At 36.8% G+C, this 19,746-nt stretch overlaps 1 long non-coding RNA gene across 6 annotated transcripts in view; it reads right to left on the bottom strand.

Annotated features, from left to right (window-relative positions):
- Positions 1-19,746, bottom strand: part of LOC105463157 (uncharacterized) — an 833,151-nt gene that overhangs the window by 306,201 nt on the left and 507,204 nt on the right. For 4 of the 6 annotated variants that reach the window (XR_011624711.1, XR_011624710.1, XR_011624715.1 and 1 more), the window contains 3 exons: positions 9,097-9,226; positions 7,537-7,620; positions 1,669-1,723 (listed from right to left, as the gene is read on the bottom strand). The exons of 1 other annotated variant lie outside the window; for it this stretch is intronic. This is a non-coding gene — a long non-coding RNA (uncharacterized lncRNA). The remainder of the gene's footprint in view (positions 1-1,668; positions 1,724-7,536; positions 7,621-9,096; positions 9,227-19,746) is intronic. One more of the 6 variants, XR_011624712.1, reaches the window with a different exon arrangement.

Here is a 19,746-nt window from a genome sequence, read left to right as displayed (position 1 = left end):
ATTTATTTAGTTAAGAATATTTTTAGTTTCTCTTTAGACTATTTCTTAGATCCATGTGATTTTAGAAGTGTGCTGTTTAATCTCCAAATATTTTGAGATTTTCCAGCCTTTTTTGTTATTGATTTCTAGTTTAATTCCATTGTGATCTGAGAACATACTTTATATTATTCTCATTCTTTTAAGTTTGTTGAGGTATATTTTATAAACCAGAGTTTGTTCCCTGGTGTGTATTCCATGTGGGCTTAGGAAAAATTTGTATTTTGATGTTGCTGACGTATTTGGTAAATGTCAATTAGACTCAGTTGATTAATGATGTTCTTCAGGGTAACTATATTCTTACTCATTTTCTGCTTGTTGGATCTGTTCATTAATGATAGAAGCGTGTTGAAATCTCCAATTATAAGAGTGGATTTGCCTTTTTCTGCTTGCAGTTTAATCATTTTTTGCCTCACATATTTTGATAATCTGTTATTAGGTACATACACAATAAAACTATTCTGGCTTCTTAGAGTACTGTTTACTTTTTATTATTTAATGACCCATTTTATCCTTTATAATTTCCTTTCTTCTAATGTCTGCTTTGTCTGAAATTAATTCAGCTATTCCAATCTTCTTTTGGTTAGTGTTAGCATGGTGTTTATTTACTCTATGTCTTCATATTTAGAAGGAGTTTCTTGTTTACAATATGTGGTTGGGTCTCAGTTTGTTTGTTTTCTCCACTCAGTCTTTTAGTTGGTGTTGGACAATTTACATTTAAAGTGATTATTGATATAGTTGGGTAAATATCTACCATTTTTGTAAATAGTTTTTATTTATACACTTGTTGTTTCTCTTTTTATTCTCTCTTTTTCAGCTTTCTCTGGTTTTAATTATTTTATATGATTTGTTTTCTCCCTTCTCTACACATATCAATAATACCTCTTTTAAAATTGTTCATGATTGCTTCTGATTGTTCTAGAGTTTGCAATATACATTTACCACTAATGAAAGATCACTTTCAAACAACACTGTACTGTTTCACAAGTAATGCAGGTATCTTAGCAGAGTATTCTCAATTCTTCCTCCCATCTTTTATAGCATTGTTGTCACTCATTTTACTTATCTATAAACTATAACTACCCAATATATTGTTTTTGTTATTATTTTGAATAGTTACCCATTAGATCAATTAATAAAAATAAACAAATCATGGTATTTAACCTTTATTTGTTCTTTCTCTACTACTATTCCTTTCCTTATGTAGGTCTGAGTTTCTGACTTATATTGTTTTCTTCTCTCTGAAGTACTTCTTTTAATATTTTTTGCAAGCCAGGTGTATTGATGACAAGTTCCCTTGGTTTTTGCTTTTTCAGAAAGTATTTGTCCTTCACTTTTGAAGGATAAATTTACTACACACAGAATTATGTATTTTGTTTTTTTCTTTCAGACTGTTAAATATTTTACTCTACTCTTTTCTTACTTGCCTGCTTGCTGTGGAGACACTTAGTGCAATTCTTGTTCTTTTATAGGTAAAGTCTCCCTTTCTCTTTCTCTCTCTCTCTCTCTCTCTCTCTCTCTCTCTCTCTCTACCTGTCTCTCCCTAGCTCCTCTGTCTTAAGAGTCTCTGTCCATCTTTTATGCCTGCAATTTGAATATGATATGTCAAGATGCATATATTTTAGTATTTACCTTGGTTTATGTCTCTGAGCTTCCTGGATCCACGATTCGGTGTTTGTCATCAATTCTGGAAAATTCAAAGTCATATTACCTCAAATATTTATTCTGTTTCTTTCTTTTTTTCCTTGTTATTCCCACTATACATATGTTATACCTTTTGTAATTATCTCTCAGTTCTTAAATATTCTGTTCCATTTTCTCATTCTTTTTTATTTTTGGTGTCTAGCATTTCATTTTGTATCTTTCTTAGAGTTTCAACCTATCTATTTACATGGTCCAATTGTTCTTCTATGTTGTCTACTTCTTCCATTAGAACTCTTAGCATATTAATCATAGTTATTTTTAGTTCTCCATCTGATAATCCCAAAATCTCTATCCTGTATGAGTCTAGTTCTGCTGCTTACTTTGTCTCTTCAAACTGTGTTTTCACTTGTTTTTATGCCTTGTAGATTTTTTTGAAAGCTGAACATAATATATTAGGTAATAGAAACTAAGCAAATAGGGTTTTAGCATTAAGTTTTATGTTTATATGTCTAGGAGTTAGAAGGTGTTTACAATTTTCTGTGGCTGTTGGGTATGAGGTTTCAAATTCCTCTATCATGCTTGTTTGTGTCTCCCTTGTTTTGTGTTTGACACTCCTCCTTAAATAGGGTCTGAGCACTTTGCAGTTCTTTCAACCATAATCCTCTGTTATGATACAGCAGCCCTGTGATGTGGCATAAGATTGAAGGAGTAGTGTATTCTACAATCCTACGATCAGATATCAGTCTTTTAATGAGACTGTGCCCTTAGGCTGTGACCTTCCCAAGTGCTTCTGAGTCCCCTCATCCCCTCCCACCACCACTTAGGTGAGACAGGGAGACTAGTAGGCGCTAGAGTTGGGTATTTCCTTCCTCCTTGCTATTTAAGCTCTGGTGAAGTAGTTTCTCTTAAAGTAAAGAACAGAATGCTATGGATGTATTTAGAATGGTTATAGTTCTCCCCCTGAAAAGAACGTGAAGGTGTTTACTGTGGTCTTTAGTGGGAGAACCTATCAGGGCTCTTACAGGTAAAACTCACAAAAGTGTGAGGGCTTTTTTAAGACTGGGCACCCTGGAGTTTTTAACTCTCATGCCAATCCTCACTTAGTATCTAGCCATTAATCAATCACAGTTTAAGTTTTCTTACCATTTCCAGTGGCTTCATTGGTTTCTGCTTCCAGCATGCTGTAGTTCTTTGTATTTGCATGCCTGTCTCTCTCCAGTTTCAGGGCATTGCTGTGTGCTCAATTATGTGATGGATTTAAGAAAGCATGGGTAATGTTTAGTATTTTCTGCTTTTCTCTTGTTGTTAGTATGGGAGTTACAACTTTTAGAGTGTTTAAGTTTGTAATAAAAAGTGTAATTGATTTAGAAAGAGAGACTAGGAAAACACACACACACACACGTTGTTCTGGTTATGTCACTTATTTGTTCAAAACCTTCCAATGATTTCTCTTCGCACTCAAAATAAACCCCAAGATCTTTTTTGTTACACAGAAGTACCTAACTCATGCAGCTCCCTGCTATACCTCTGATCATATATCTTACGTATCTTGCCCCTACTCAACATACTCCAGCCTTGCAGGCCTCTTTGCTCTGCCTTGAACATATCAAGAACATGCCTAAGGACCTTTGCATTTTCTCTTCCTCTGCCTAGAAAGCTCTTCTCAGATATAAATAAGTTATTCCTTTACTCCACTGTTACCTTTTCCAGAATCCATACCCAGCCACGCCACATAAAATACCATTATTTATTGCATTTCCTGTTTGTTTTATTCATCTTATTGAAATCACCCTTGCAAAAATTTTAACAGTGAGAAAATTATGACAGTAATAGAGATCTGATCTAACCAACCCCCATCTTGCCTTTAACCTCCAAACTGTCCTTAATCATTCCTGGGCTTATGCTAAGCTAACTGTGAGAGACATTTAGTTTATAGTTTAAATGATAACAGCGCTTACCCTAAACTAATCTGCCTTTGTAAAGATAATGAAAGGCCACCGGGATAGGAGGATGAGAGGAGCCTGAATTCTGTGAAGGTGTAGACATAAACAGGTACCAGTCACTATTCCAGAGGTCACAGGATTTGCAACTTTAATTACTCCTGCAGATGACATCACTATTGTAGAACCTAAGATTGGTCTTTTGAGATGTCTTTTCAGGTTTTTGCATTTCTGATGACTGCATTTCCACCTGAACCCACCATACGGTCTTGTGGCCCTACTCAGAAATGAACTTAGCACACAAGAGAACCATTTTCTATACCCTTACAATTGTATTCCCAACTAATCCATAGCATCCATTCCCTGGCCCAACAAACTATCTTTGAAAAACCCTAGCCTCATAATTTTTGGAGAGATTGATTTGGGTAATAACTCACTTTCCCACGGGGTGTGGCCAGCCTCATAACAATTAAACTCTTTCTTTATTGCAATGCCATGGTCTCAGTGAATTGGTTTTGTCTGCGAAATGGACAGGAAGAACCATTGGGTGGTTACCTTATTAGCAATTATTGATGTCTAAAATATGTACTTCTTTTTTTTATTTGTTTAGTGTCTATATTCTCTCAATAAAATCAAACTCCATCAGAGCTGGGAATTAATTTGTTTTGAACCTAGTACCTAATAAGAACTCAAAAAATATTTGTCAATAAATTAATAAATCTGAAGTATTTGCTATCATACACTATAATGTATTTAATCCCTTATTAAGAAACATTAAGGTTATATCAAATTTTTCACTGCTGTAGTAATTATAGAAATTCATGTTTGAATGGGTACTCAATATTATTCCCCAATTCACAGTTCGGTTATGTAAGGAAGAAAAGCTAAGATGAAAAAAGTTTCACTAATAAAACAATCACTTCTAAGAGTAGTCCTCTCTCCAATTTTCCTCTGTGTGGTACTGTGTAGTACTGGTCTCTTTCTCTCCTCACCACATCTTTATTGTCTGTCGCCTGTTCATTATTATCAATAGATGTTGTACTTGAATTTGTTTGTTTTGGAATAATATGAAATATTAATGCAAATTGATTTTAACATGTTACCACAAATTTCATGAGAGGAAATGTGTTTCATGCAGTGAGACTAAAGAAATGCTAAAATCACAAAAATGATTGCAATGGCAAAATGGCGTAGCTAAACTGCTGTCATAGAACAGAAGAGAAGACTGACAGCTATGATGATGTGATGTATATTTCTAGTTATTTTATCATTAAAGGACTTTTGGTCTTTTGGAATAAATAAGTTTCTTTTAATAATTTTGTTGCAAAAGTCATAAATGGGGGACTTAATATCATGCTACCATAAAGTGTTTTTGGAAATACTACACCCAAAATGCCAACATTTAATCCATCCATACCTTATGAAGAAATAGCCCACAGAAGCAGTTATAATCTAATTTTATCACATACCAAATAAATTTTATCTTCATAATATTTATATTTATTTCTGAAAAAATTTCCTCATTGTATTACATTTCACCACTTTTAATAAAATTTAGTACCCATTTAAAATGAATTCAGTTAAAGTAGATATTTATTATCTAGTTCTTCTCAGACAACTGTGATCCTCTGGTATTAATCCAGAGGTGGGCTTTTAGGAACCTGAGTTCCTATCTAAGAAATAGTATCAATTATCCCTCCTGGTATTTTATAGTTAAGCTGAATTACTATTACCTGACTGCACTGACCACTAATAAATAAACAGTAATGTTTATAGTATAAATTAATAAAAGTAGAATCACTGAACTCAAATAATGGGGACAGTTTAAGTTTTGACAGATATTAACAAATATTTCACCAAAACATCTTTACGAAATTATACTTTTATCAACAATTTATGAGACTATATTTTCTTTCTTTTTTGCCAACATATTGTAACTTTTTGAATCTTTTGTTAATGTCATAGACAAAAAAGGGTATCTTATTTTGATTCATATTTTCCTAATCACTAGTGAGGTTGAAAATATTTTCATATCTTTTTTATTCTTGTAAATCACCTCTTATAACCTTTGCTCTTTTTTCCAAATGAATTATCATTTAAAAATAGATGTATATATATTTTTAAAAACTTAATCTTTGCCTCATGTAGATGATGCAAAGATGTCATACTTATCTATCATTAGTTTTTTTAATTTCTCTGATGGTAATTTTGTTTTTTACCCTGTAGAAGATTTAAATTTCTCCATAGTCAAATGTATCAGCCTTTTTAACTATTGGAGTTAGATATAAAATTTCATCCGATATATACACATAAACACATACATATTTTAGATCAAGATAATAAAACATTAAGATTATTAAATTACTTCCTCATATTTTCTTCTATAATCTTTATAAAATTATTTGCTTATTTCATTCCTAAAATAATCTGAAGTTTGTCTGAGAGAGTGTGTGTGGTCAGGAGTGGGTGTCTGTACATAGGATGAAATGTATGTCTAAACTATTTTTCTCCTACTTCATTTTCAATTGTCCCAGTACCATTTGTTTAAGCAGTATATCATTTTCATTGATTGGAAATGCCATCTTTATTGCAAACAAAATTGCTACATATTTGTGGCACTGTTTTCTGGGGTCTTATGTTTCAATGAAATATTTCTGTACCAGTATCACATTTGCTATAGATTATATGTTTGTGTCTCCAAAATTTATATGTTGAAACCTAATCTCCAATGTGATGGTGTTTTGTGGTAAGGCCATTGGGAGGTGATTAGGTCATGAGGATGGAACCCTCATGAATGGTATTAAAGTTCTTAAAAAGAGGCTCCAGAGAGCTCCCTTCTCCTTCAGCCATGTGAGGACACAGTGGCAAGACAATGTCTATGAATTAGAAAGTGGACCCTCATCACACACCAAATCTGCCAGCACCTTGATCTTGTACTTCTTAGTCTCCAGAACTGTGAGAAATAAATTTTTGTTTCCTACGACCCCTATAGTTTATGGTATTTTGTTACAGCAATCTGAATAGATTAAGACAATATTTTTTAAGCAGTGGAGTTTTATAGTTTATTTTATATCTGGTATATCAAGACCTGCCAAATATTTTCTTCTTCCTTTTTTTCTTTGATTGTTCTTCTTCTTTAATTGATTATTCTTTATGTTTTTCTTTTCAGATGTCAACTTTCACAATATCCTATTGGAATTGTCATTGGGTGTTATTCAATGTACAAATTAAAGTTTAGATAACTGGCATCTTTACAATATATTTTTCCTAATTAAAAGTATCATATGTATTCTGGGGTAAGCAGGCATATGCAAATCTAACCCCAAATCTATATCAAAGTCCAAGGGAGCTGAGACACAAAAGAAAGAGGTTGACACATCCAGTTTCTCAGAAAGAAAATAGTTAATAGGGACTTACAAACAGAAGCAATATCTTAAGCTGCTGCAAGACAGTGGATCCCCACAACCATCTTCTAGAAAACATTCTTTAAGTAGCAAGTGTTCAAGTTAAAATATGTATATCTGATCATGTCTCAGACTTCTTGCCAAAACTGGTGACCGCTGCAGATGTTAGAGAAGTATCTTTATGAGGGGTTATTTATGATACAGGACTTGTTTTAAGACCCTGCTGCAGGAATGCCTTGGTATACAGGAACCAAACATCTATCATCATGCCAGTTTTCCTTCAAAAGGGCATCACTCTTGCCATGCAATAGGCTATTTTCGTACATTCCATGCCTCAACACTGGCCCTTACATTCTTATGCTCCCACTTCTTTCACAATAGTCCCTGGGCCTAGAGGGAGGGTTCTTGATATCGTACAGCTTTAGCAACAACATACTGGCTCCATTGGAGACAAATGCTGCAGCAATACTAAAGACAAAAACAGGACAGTAAGCAACATATGAGTGTAATACCTAATAGGAGAAGCAGCTTCTGGCCACAGGTGCCCCAGGACTCAAACCAGCTATGAAGTTATTCATTCAAAGTGGGCATTCAATCTGAAAGATTGGACATTTGGGTTTTCATATCAGTCATTGTCAGTCTGGTATGTCAGGAATACAAACACAACATTCAATTTTTATGATCACACAAGTCCCCCATTGGGCATTAATGAGTATGTCTAAAGCTATACAATTTTGGAGGACAGGTTTTCTCATGAGAGTGACTTTCATGTTTAAAAAAGATGTTCCCATGTGGCTATCATTCAAGGCTTTATTTGTATAAATTGTTAGAGTGTCCACATGCCAAATAACATACTTGATGCCCAACTGAAAAATAAAAATAAAGAGGCCATATCATTATACCAATGGAAAACAGCTTAGGCCCAGTGGGACTTCAAATGAAAGAGATTTTTAGGCTTTGTAAGAATAGCAACTATTTGGCATTATGCCCATGTATAACCAAAGAATATCTTCCTGACCATCCATTGAGTAACCAAGGCCATAACTTGGCTATAACCAAGGCCAAGAAGTTTTATTTGAGGCCAACCAATATGTTTCTGGATGCATTGCTCATTCTGTACCATGCCAGTCAATACTTGGTAATATTATCCCATATAAACATCTGTCTCTTGATATCCATTTCATATTCCTTCTGCTATTTGACCAAGTATATTTAGAATGATTCTTTTGTTCCCAACACGGTGGTGGGTCAGGGGACAACATTACTAAGCTGGCCAAAACATGGAGTTAGCCAAATAAACCCATCCTATAATTGGGTCCTAACATTGCAGTAATGGGTCATTTTGTTCTTCAATTGGGTTGTTGCCCGTTGGAGAGCAAGTTAAATAGTTTCATTGACTGAAAAATGGCTTCCCATGTCCCTTTTCAGAAACGGTATTATTAATGGGCCATTGAGCTATTTTATCTCTGGTCATACTTGTAATACCATCATGTAATTTTGAGAAGCAGTGACATATTCTTGATATTCTATCCAACCTCATCCTTGGAAGGGAGATATCCACCACAGCAAGCTAGAAACACCAGTGAGTGGCATGCGGCCACATATCTGACAGGTGTTTGACAAGACTAGCCATCAGCATAGTCTTGGACCCATTATAGGAAAAAGTTTGCTTCATAGGCATTGGCTGATGATAATAGCCACAGAAAATAACTAAGGACAAAAAGCAATAAACTATTTCCAAGGGAAGATCTTCTCCATCTGTTAGGATTATACTAGTTGTTTATTAAGGGTAGTTATCAAAGAAGTAGCTCTTGGCTTTTGCAACATACCATATATGTTGCCCAGGGGATGATATGTCAGCAGCGGTTGTCAAAGTAATTTGGTCAACAGTACACCATATTAGAGAACCCACCACCATGCCACAGGGTATACATATTTCTGCTGACCATTGAAAGTGGATGGTCGTGGGTCTATTATTCAATAGGGTCAATGGGGTCTATTATCCAATAGGCTCAATAGCTCTTACTATCCAGCATGTTCTCCACTCTCTGGAAGGAAATAGCCTATACAACCTGGAGGTATTTGTCATTCCAAGCCCCAGTGGAGTGTCCCCTTCCCTGGTAGTATGTTCATCGGTGTCTTCATATGCAAAACATGTTCGTTGTCAACCAGGTCTGGGGGAAGAACAGTTGTCTCAGTCACCTGTATGAGAAGAGTGATAAGCTGGGGGCAGGGGGAACAGTTGTCCCAACAGGTCATATGGGGCAGGTGCCCCCTCCTTTGGCTAAATTTTAAAATTAAAAGCCGCAGATAACATGTACATCTACCTGGGCAGGAAGGTTTCCCCAGTAAGGTTCACATTTGTGCTTTCAACAGACCATTTGTCCTTCAATTATCCCTGCTGTTTAGGGGTTATGTGGGAAATGAATGTGCCATGCTATACTGTGTTCCCTTGCCCAGTCCTGCATATCGCATCTAGCAAAAGGGGTCCCTTGTTCACTGTCGGTGCACTGGGGATATCAATACATAGTACTGAAAACTCTAAACCTTTAGTAGTACTGGCTTGATTAGGTTACGAGGAAAACGTTGTAGCAGTCCCAGTAGCAGTGTTTGCACAGTTTAACACATATTTCTTTCCTTGCAGGTCCTATGTAATCTAGTTTCCAATTTGTTACAGGGTGGATAGCCCCACAAATGTTTCCTGCTTGTTATGGTATATGCCATGGATACAATCAAGAACATGGTAAACAGTTGGTAACAACTGCTAGGGGTTCACTATATTTTAAGGGCACTCCTACCCCTCCTTAGCTATCTCTCAGCCTGCTCTTGCATTTCTATGACCACTTTGGTTATGTACCCAGGTCACTACATTAGCAGCCTGAGTCAGCATAATGCTCCTAATTTTTGTTAGAATGTCATCTTCGGATCTCTTGGATTTGAGTCTTTTTTTTTTTTCTGCAGTTACATGAAGTACAATTAAATCAACTGCAGGGTGTTGCAGCTTCTTCCATATGTCTTGCCACATGTTCATGCCCCATCCAGGCTTGTGCATAATCATCCACTTTTCTTGTTACATTTGGGCTAGCTACATAGTTGAAACTTTGAATATAGCCAAGCTGTCAGTGCAAAGAACCAGGGGTCAAGGCTCATGTGTGATTACTAACCAAGCAGCTCTCGACTCTGCCCACTGACTACTGTGATGCGTATCTGTATCAAGCCAGATTGTATCAGTTTGTGGTTGTACAGCAATAGCAGTATAAGTAACATGGCTTCTTCTACTGGGGCCATCCATATACCAAGCATTGTCCAGGATGGGTAACAATCTTTTCCTACCATATCAGGCACCAGAGTAGGAGGAGCTAAAGGGGTGTCCTCTGGTTGCTCAAATGTAACAGGGCCTAATGCAGTATGCAAGTCTGAGCTTAAGGAACTTGTTGCCAGAACACTTCATTGTCGCAAATAGGCATGCCATTTATTCAAGATAGGTGTTTGGGCTACAGTGGAGGTGAATTGTTTCAACAATCCTTCTATCTATCCCTTGATTGGTAGACCTTTTCTCACAATCACAGGAAGGATCTTTGTCAATGGCTCCACTTGCTGTAAAGCACTATATACTACTGGTACTTAATGTTCAATGGGAGAGCATCTGGTTTTGGCTCCTTTCCATAATTGTGACCAAAATCCTAAAGGAACTGACTTACCATTCTGTGGTTACCATAGGCCCAGCTCAGACCTCAGGAGTAGCAGTCACATCCAAAGTCCTAGCTATTCCCTCTAAAGTGGCACCTAAGGCTTACACCTGCCATACTAGCACTTAAGCCTGTTCAAAGCTTCTTGCTGAGGTGTGCCACAAACTCAATATTTCCCTTTTATGATAAGTCTATATAATGGTCTCAAATGCTGGGCTAAATGTGAGATGAATGCTTTCCAATAACCCCAAAATGCCACAAATATTTGGATTTCTTTTACTGTTTTTTAGAGTTGGAAATTGCTGGACTTTGTCAAGTAATATACCCCATATCAAATGAGTCTTACCCAACCACACAACCCCTAAAAACTTTACTCTGGGCCCTGGATCTTCCAAGGGTTGATTGGTTACCCTTGTTGCCATAAAAAAGCACACAATGCTGTTAGATTTTCCTGTAATACATTAAAATTTTCCAAGGTTAACATAATGTCATTGATATAATGAAACTAAGAAAGAGAAGACAGGAATGAGAACAAAGAAAAGTCTCTAGCCATCATTCCATGACAAATAGTAGGTCTGTGAAGATATCCCTGGGAAAACACTTGAAAGGTCCACTGCAGACCTTACCAGGTAAAAGCAAATTAATATTGTGATTGTTCAGAGAAAGAAATGCTGAAAATTGCATTAGCCAAATCTGAGAGTGTAACATCTCCAGCACAACACTGAGTGTTTGACTACCTGAGTAATATTAGGAACCACAGCACATATGGCCAGGGTTAACTTATTCAGTTCCATTAATTCACAGTCAACTACCAGGTACTTTCTGATTTGCACCTGGTTTGCATACAGGTCAGATGACGCTGGTAAACAGGCTTTGAGCTGCAAGGATAATACACACCTTTGCCCATTCCTCAATAGTTGCACTTATTTCAGCATCCCCCCTCACCTCCCACCACCACACACCCAGTCAATTTGCATTGTTTGACATTGACAACCTGCCTAGGGACAGGGAGTTGTACAGTTTACCATTTTGCCTCTCCACTGAGAATAGCCTTTTCTACATGCACCTTCAATCTGAATTAACCCACTGAAGTTTGCAAAGTCTTTCATAACAGAATATCCATGACTATAGTGTTTTCTGGAATAGAGGAAATAAACACCATATATAGGGCAAGAGAAGCCTTTGCAATAACTAAATGTATTAAAGTTCTTTTTACTTAAATCATTTCCCCCCACCCCTATAACCATCAGTGGCAGACCACTGACTAGAGTGTCCTTCTGGATTTCCATGTACTAAAGTACATTCTGCCCCAGTATCTACTAAGGCAATAGTCTTCTCTGTATGTAGGGGTACAAGTAAATGGTGAGCTCAGTATGGGGCTCCCGATTGCCACCCCCCACCCATTGCTGGCAAGTGGGTTTGACCTTGGCCTCTCTCCTAATCTCTGGGCCAGATGGGAGCCACCCCTGAAAGGCCAGGGCATTAGAATTAGGAGTGGAGTTGTTTTCCCTTCTACCAGAGGGGCAAAAGGGAAAGAATAAAACTACTGTTCAGGCTGTAGTTCCCTCCGTAAAGCTACTAATACAGCATTAGATTGTCTATTTCTCCTCAGAGTGTTGTTCCCACTCCCAATAAATCATTCTACATTTGCTTACATGAGACCTTTATTGGGGCCTTTCCCCTTTTTTCTCCCTCTTTCTGTGGAGTTTTCTTCTTCCCATGTGTTAGTCTTTGTCAGATTACCAGGAATACTCTGTCCCTGACTTTCTTGGTTTCTCCCAAATCTATGGTGGCTTCTCCCACATCATTTATATCTTACTCCACTATAAGATTAAACAAAGACAGCAAAGGGCCATGCCATGCTCTTGGTGCACCCTGTAGCAATTAGTTTTTAATATTGGCATTAATAACTTCCTTATCAGATCCTGCAAAACCCTGAGCATAGATGGCTTGTTTCATTCTTAATTCTTTGAGAGGCCGCTGGGCCTTTTTGATTAACTGCCAACAGGTTGCCCCTCCTGGTAAACCTCCTTCATTAGGCAAGACAGCTACAATGATCCAGTCCATATGTTTATAATTCCCTTGCATTATGAAAGTGTTGCCACAGATCTGGGTAGGTGATGATTTTACTCATTATTTTTCTGCTTAATCCTTGTCTAAGGAAACATCATCCCCTCCTGTGTCCCACAATCAGACCATCCAAGCTGTCAGGGGTTCCCTGAGTAGTTGTGTAAAGGTCTTTTCAATCTCCAAGAGAGAGTCTCCTACATCACTTCACACCCTTTTGCTGCAGTTGTTAAGCTTTCGCTTTCCTTTGCATTAGAGAGTGAGCTTGCCAATGATTCTTGTCCCCCTTCCATGTCATCAGTCTTCCTCTCCACAACATTCTTGGGGATTCCAAGTTTTCATGTTTCAAGCTGGCTCAGGTATGACAGCTCTGAGCTTTGGTCATTTCCATTTATTTTCTCCTAGGTGGGCAAATCTACATGCTAACATTTCAATTTTTGTCTCCTGGTCTTCAATTTTGTCCACTAAGTTGGATGCAAGTAGAGAAGTGGAAAAGCACATGTCTTTCTAGTGGCAACTCTTCCTTTGGCTGTTTAATTTTTGTTTCTGCTACTAGGTAGGCCTCTGCTACCAAATGAATGGGCCACAGAAGAGGCCAACCCACTGCACTGTCTACCTGCCACCGTTCCTTACTGCAGTGTGATATATGGCTTTGAGATAATAATTGCTTTACATCAACCCAGCATTTTCAGGGTACCCACGTGGAGGTCCCCAAGTGTCTAACAGACATGCCACACCACCCCCACAGAGACATGGCTAACCATCCTGATATTTTCCCCACAGATTGTTTAGTCAATTTACTTATTTCTTGGTTTCTCAGTTCCTGGCTAGTTTGTAAAGAATTCAGGGTGAGCAAGTATATGAAAGCCTACCTCAAAAGGCCAAAGGAGATGAGATGTCAAAGAAGGAGTCTGACAGATCCAGTTTCTCAGGCAGAAAATATTTAGTAGGGAATTATAAATGAAGCAGTATCTGGGGTGGCCACAAGATGGTGGATTCCTTCACATGCCCTCCAGAAAAGATCCTTTATATAGCAAGCTTTTAGGGTAAAACATGTGCAGCTGGTCACATCTCAGACTTTCTTGCTAAAACTCATGACCACTAGGGAGGTTAGATAAGCATCTTTATGAGGGCTTATCTATGTTACAAGCATTGTTTTAGGACCTTGTTGCAGAACACTTTGATATGTGGAGGTCAAATATTGGTTATCTTGATGGTTTTGCTTCAGTATGGTGTCACTCTTGCCAGGCAACAGGTTGATTTTTTTAAGTATGAATTTTCACTTATCCATGTCTTCTTTTATGTTTTTCTCTTTCTAACATTCAATAGAAATGTGCTCAGTGTTATGCAATTAGTTGTGATGTTTTCCACAGACTTCAAGAGTATCCCTTTCAGATAAAATTCTTCAGAAGTTTAAGTTAATGAAATTTTTTTTTCTATATTTAGTAGGAGCCAGTGAAACCATAGATATTACTTACAGTTTGTTTTGTTTTAAATAAAATAAAGGAACTGAAGTCATGTCATTTATTTATTAACTGTTTTTCCCACCAGACTATCAGCTCCATGACAAGAATAATACTCTTTATAATTTTTTTGCAATTCAGCACCAAGGACAGAGCCTTGTTACAAACCCAACTACCTCATGGAGACCCTGACTTAGATATTTCAATACAACTTTAACTGGCCATGTAAAAAATTCTTTAAAAGCTCATTTTCCTCTTCCATTTGGCCTCTCCTTTGACTTCCTTATTGTTGCCAGTCATGTTTTTTTCCTGAAGAAGCCATGCTTGAAAGGTTTAAATCCTCCTCTCCCTGCATTGAGGAGTATCAGGGTTTGTCAATCCCTATTCCTAAAAGAGGTAGTGACCTGATGAATGAATGAAACATTTAGGGATTTACCCAATGCTTCATAAGTCAGGATATGATTTTCTGTTTCAGTGGAAAATCTTGGACCTTTTCCACCAATGATGTCTACTGAGTTTTAATTGTGACACTGCCTCTCAATGTCAAGGTGATTTGGGGTGAGTTATTAACCTTTTTGAGTTTTCCTCAAGTGAAACTGTAGGGAATGATACATAAACCATCATTTTAAGTAATTCTCACAATGGCTTTATGTATCATTTCCACAGATCTGACTCCAAATAGGATATATTTAAGTCTTAAAATCTTGAGAAAACAAAACACAAATAAATATTTTAGAGGTTTGGCTCTTGTTTCTGAGGGATGAGATTTATCAGAGCTACCCAGGTCAGCATTAAACTTAACTTGTTATGTAAGAGTTTGAAGCTTCAGAGAAGCAGACACTAAGAGATGTGCATTAGGAGAAATGCCCTGTGAAGGGGAAGCAAATAGGAGTAGCCATCAAGAGTGGGTTCAATGCAGGCTTAAGGAAATAAAGGCTGGAGGGATAGGGTAAGAAGAGCCCCAGATAGCAGTGCAGTTCTTAGGTAATCTTGATCAAGTCAATGGGAATCTCTAAGCAAAATCTGCCTGGTAAATATTGTTGAGTAAGAATGGTCTACAACCACCCTCACTGGGTTATCCACTGACTAGGAACAGCCCAGGGAACACCGGCTTCAGTGCAGTGGTGGATCTAGAGAGGAAGCAGCTGGGGCTACCAATCTGCTCCTCAAAGTAGTTTGTCTTGAAGGAGATTTGAGTGGCACATTTCCATGGCTGCCACAATATATATACACAGTAGTACATGATGACTCAGAAAAAAAATTGCTCAATCAAGCAAATTTCCTTCCTCCCCATTACTTTGTCATCCTGAGGTATATTCTGAAGAGAAATAACATCCATGGGAATACATCTTATTTTATAGATAAGGTAGAAAAACCAGGAGAACAAAAATACCACTTCTACTTTTAGCTTGTTGTCATCTTTCAGGAGGTAAGGAGAAATCACCCCGGCCTTCTCCCGTCCCTCACACGACCCTTTTGCTCCCTCCTCTAGTTCCTCTCCTTGCCCTGAAAATCCCAAGGGTCAGGTTCTGGCCTCCTGCTTTTCTCTTTCCCTGCCTTTCACGAATGAAGTCTCATTACATTCACAATTGTGCCACACAATCACTTACATATTTCTTTTCTATAGCTCCAATCCTGTTACAAACTCAACTACCTCATGGAGACTCTGACTTAGATATTTCAATACAACTTTAACTAGCCATGTAAAAAATTCTTTAAAAGGTCATTTTCCTCTCCATTTGGCCCCTCCTTTGACTTCCTTATTGTTGCCAGTTATGTTTTTTTCCCGAAGAAGCCATGCTTGAAAGGTTTAAGTTCTCCTCTTCCTACATTGAGGATTATCAGGGTTTGTCAATCCCTTTTCCTAAAAAAGTCTTTTAAACATTCCCTTTATTTCTTCTGACAGTATTGTAGTAAATGTCCTTGTCATCTTAATACCAACATTATTATAATAGAATCCTGCCATTAATCTCACTGCCTGAAATAAGAATAAATAAAAGTGTCAGAGCATCAGCCAGGGTCAGTGTTCTAGACAGGGTTAAAAAAACAAATGGAAGACTCAGAGTCTAGGCAACACTTAGGAGCCCAGGAGTTACCTGTCAGGCAGAAGGAAAATCAGTTTTCATGTTTGTAATAATGTCCTCCTAATAGCGATAGGGAAGGGGAGCAATGGAGAGAAGCAGCTTAAACCTTTTATGGGAAAGGAATTTGGTGTTTTTTTTAATCTATGACAACTTTTATACAAAATAGTTTTGTTATTATTATTTTGTGACCATGGCTTTAAAATACAGCATAGAATTTTAAAATTACCTCAGGGGGTTCAGCTCGAAATGAAGCCTACGTTTTTATGGATGAAATGTGGTCTTTTGCTTCCATTTAATGGAAACAAAAATCAAACTATGAATTCCAAGAGTTGACAGAGAACTGTTAAAAATATTTGAATCCACCTTCTAGGTCACACACAGGTGAGAACACTGGAACTTTTCATGTTATTTGGGGACTTGGTAAAGCAATGTTTCTCACTGCCAGTAGCCAGTATGCACCAGCCAGGCTACAATCACAGTCTTAGGGCTGCAGCCAAAAGTAACAGGTTCCAGAGTTAAATCAAAGGGAAACAAAAAGATCCCCTCCCAGTTATTTTCTTTTCCTCTCCTCTGAGACTGCCTTTGCTTCTCTGTTAGAAGGAAATATAAACCAGGCACAATGCACACATGCCTTTCCACACAGCACAAGGAAGGAGAGCAGAATGCCTCCGAGGGACAAATGTATAAGCAGGAGAAGAGAGTGTAAACTATCCATTTGGTATCTGCCTGCCATCCATATCACACATTCTCCTTTCCTGAGAGCAATGTCTGCCTTCTTAGCGATTTGTTATATAAAACATACCTTCACCCAAACACCGTCCTGTGGACCTTATGCTAGAAAAATTGAGCAGTGGAAATGAATGCCTCCAAAGAGATTGCCTGTCTTGGTATTGACAATTTTCCCTTCATTCTTCCTTCTAAAATTGTGAATCAAAGTCAATACACATCAATTTGTGTTGAACATTTAGATGTTAGCTGTTCTAGAAATGCAAATAGTAAAGTGCAGACAAAACATAATGTCACTATACATTTTCATGTCTAACTGTACAAGGCTGCTTAATTCTAGCTTCCCCAGAGAAATGCAATGTATGCCTTTAATTTCTTTTTGTATTTTTTTGTAATTTAGAAATACTTTAAAAACACAGGAGTGTGCTTTGGAATGTTTTGCCTTAAGCCCTTTATTTACTATGCCACTTTGCCTACTGCTGTGACCAGGATCAGAACTTGTATTCATTACAAAACTCACCTCTACCACAGAATTCCTAACCACCTTTAGCCATACTTATCACTCCTTTAAGTAATAATATCATATATATTTTTTTCCTCATAAATTCAACCATATGTTTTCTGCTTTCTAAACCACTGCTTTTAAATAGGCATCTTGGCTGAGCTGGTGGCTCAAGCCTGTAATCCCAGCACTTTGGGAGGCCAAGGCAAGGGGATTGCTTGAGGTCAGCAGTTTGAAATCAACCTGGCCAATATAGTGAGACCCTGTCTCTACAAAAAGAGAATAAATAATAAAATAGCTATCTCAGTGATTTTTGTTTTCACTTTTTTTGTGTGTGGGGTGAATATTTTGTGGTCTGTTCCTCTTTAAGTAAAGGTTTTTAGAAAGATGTTTTCTTCTTTTGAGTAACCTCCGGTGTTGAGTAATGGGCCCCATTTACAGTAAATAACATCTTCTGTCAGCACATTAGAGAAGACATGAACAAACTCTTTTTCTGATAGAAAGCAACTAAAAAATGCTTAATGATAATTACAGTGACATACTCTTAGTTACAATGAAAATAGATAAATCAACTCTATTTTCAGGTATTTTTTCTATAAAATACATAGCATTTTACTTAGGAATTCTTTTTATTTTTCTTTTATTGTACAAGACAAAAGTTTTGACTAACAATTAAATTTTAAAATATCTTAAGATTTTTTTGTCTTGTACCTGAAAGAATAGTAGAAACTAATTTGAAATGTAAATATATATACAAAATTATGTATTTTAAATGAAAAACGATAAATGGTCTGATTTTATTACCCTTGAAACAAAATGTATCACTTGAAAGCAGTTGAGAAATATTCGACCAAATTAAATGGGCTGCTATACTGTGAGCTGGTGTTAATTTTACCTCATTTATATTAATGTAAAGTAAATCATCAAAGTAGAAGTGAAAGCGTAGCAGCATTTGTTAGTAAATTCCACTTAATTCTCTGGCAGTGTTATAGACATATTATTAATTACACTGTGTGCTAGACGCAGCACTAAATCACTTATTGAAAAATCTTCTCCTTAATGTAGCCCTTAATTTTGACCACCATCAAAAGAATGCTTCATCTCAAAAAGCTATCAAAATATTGATCTGAAACTCTAAGTATAATTGGCTATTTCACAATTATATTGTCAAGAAAAAAAAATGGTTGGCAACGTTTGTCATTTCTGGACAATTATTCTCATAAGAACAAAGAATATAAAGCTGCAGATCAATTACCTGTTGGAGGTCCTGAGCCGTGAGTGATTACCTGTTTTATCAACAATTTATTTTCCTCTCAGTAATGGTGTAAAGTTAATCCTTATGCCATACATATGTGATTGTAACTGATATGGAACTTATGATGTTAATCATAAATCAATTTTTGTATTCACTCTCTAAAATACATAGTGAAGTAGAAAACATCATTTGTAATATATTTTCAGTTATATTAAAAGTGTAACACACATTGCCATGTGTATTAAATGTAGATACCCTGCCATGTTTTATTATCAAATTTGGCGTAATAAAATATGCTGTGATTTGGAAAAGCCACTATGCTTTTGTTTTTTCTCTCATTTTATAAAGGCAGAAGTTTTGTTTTTAAATAAATTCATAGTATTTTCGAAAGTTCAAATTAAGTGAATTAAAATGAACCCTTAATTACAAGTGTTCAGTTTGAAATAAATATTAAGACTTTTCCTTATATATAACTTTCTTATGAAGAAATAGAGATTACAGCTGAACAGAGTAGTACCTGAGATGAAAATACTTATATGGCAAATTTACAAATTCATCCAATTTAGATGAGCTGATAAAGGGACAGGTAGGACAAAGTATATAGAGCACATAATTGAATTATTGGAGCTAGATGATCCATTTCTAGCCTTGGACTAAGAGGGGCCTATCTTCAGCTGACGGGGAGAGATTTGTGAAGAGCATTTTGCTTTCTTTTCTCATGTGTATACTGGGATTTACTGCCCTTGGGGCACATCATTACTCCCCCTTCCCTCAGAGCATTAACATGTAAGTTTATCACCTCACAAATAACTTGCTTCTCCGAGTATATTGGGAGACAGAATCATGCAACCTTTTCCACTGCCTGTGAATTTTCTAATTGGAGAAGTAATTTCCTGCCCCTGGTTCTTCACTCGTATAACAAAAATCTGAGAGTAA

This window comes from Macaca nemestrina, chromosome 6 (genome assembly GCF_043159975.1).
Source record: "Macaca nemestrina isolate mMacNem1 chromosome 6, mMacNem.hap1, whole genome shotgun sequence".
Classification (NCBI taxonomy): domain Eukaryota; kingdom Metazoa; phylum Chordata; class Mammalia; order Primates; family Cercopithecidae; genus Macaca; species Macaca nemestrina.
Note: the sequence above shows the minus strand (reverse complement) of the source record. Positions and strands in the feature narration are given on the sequence as shown.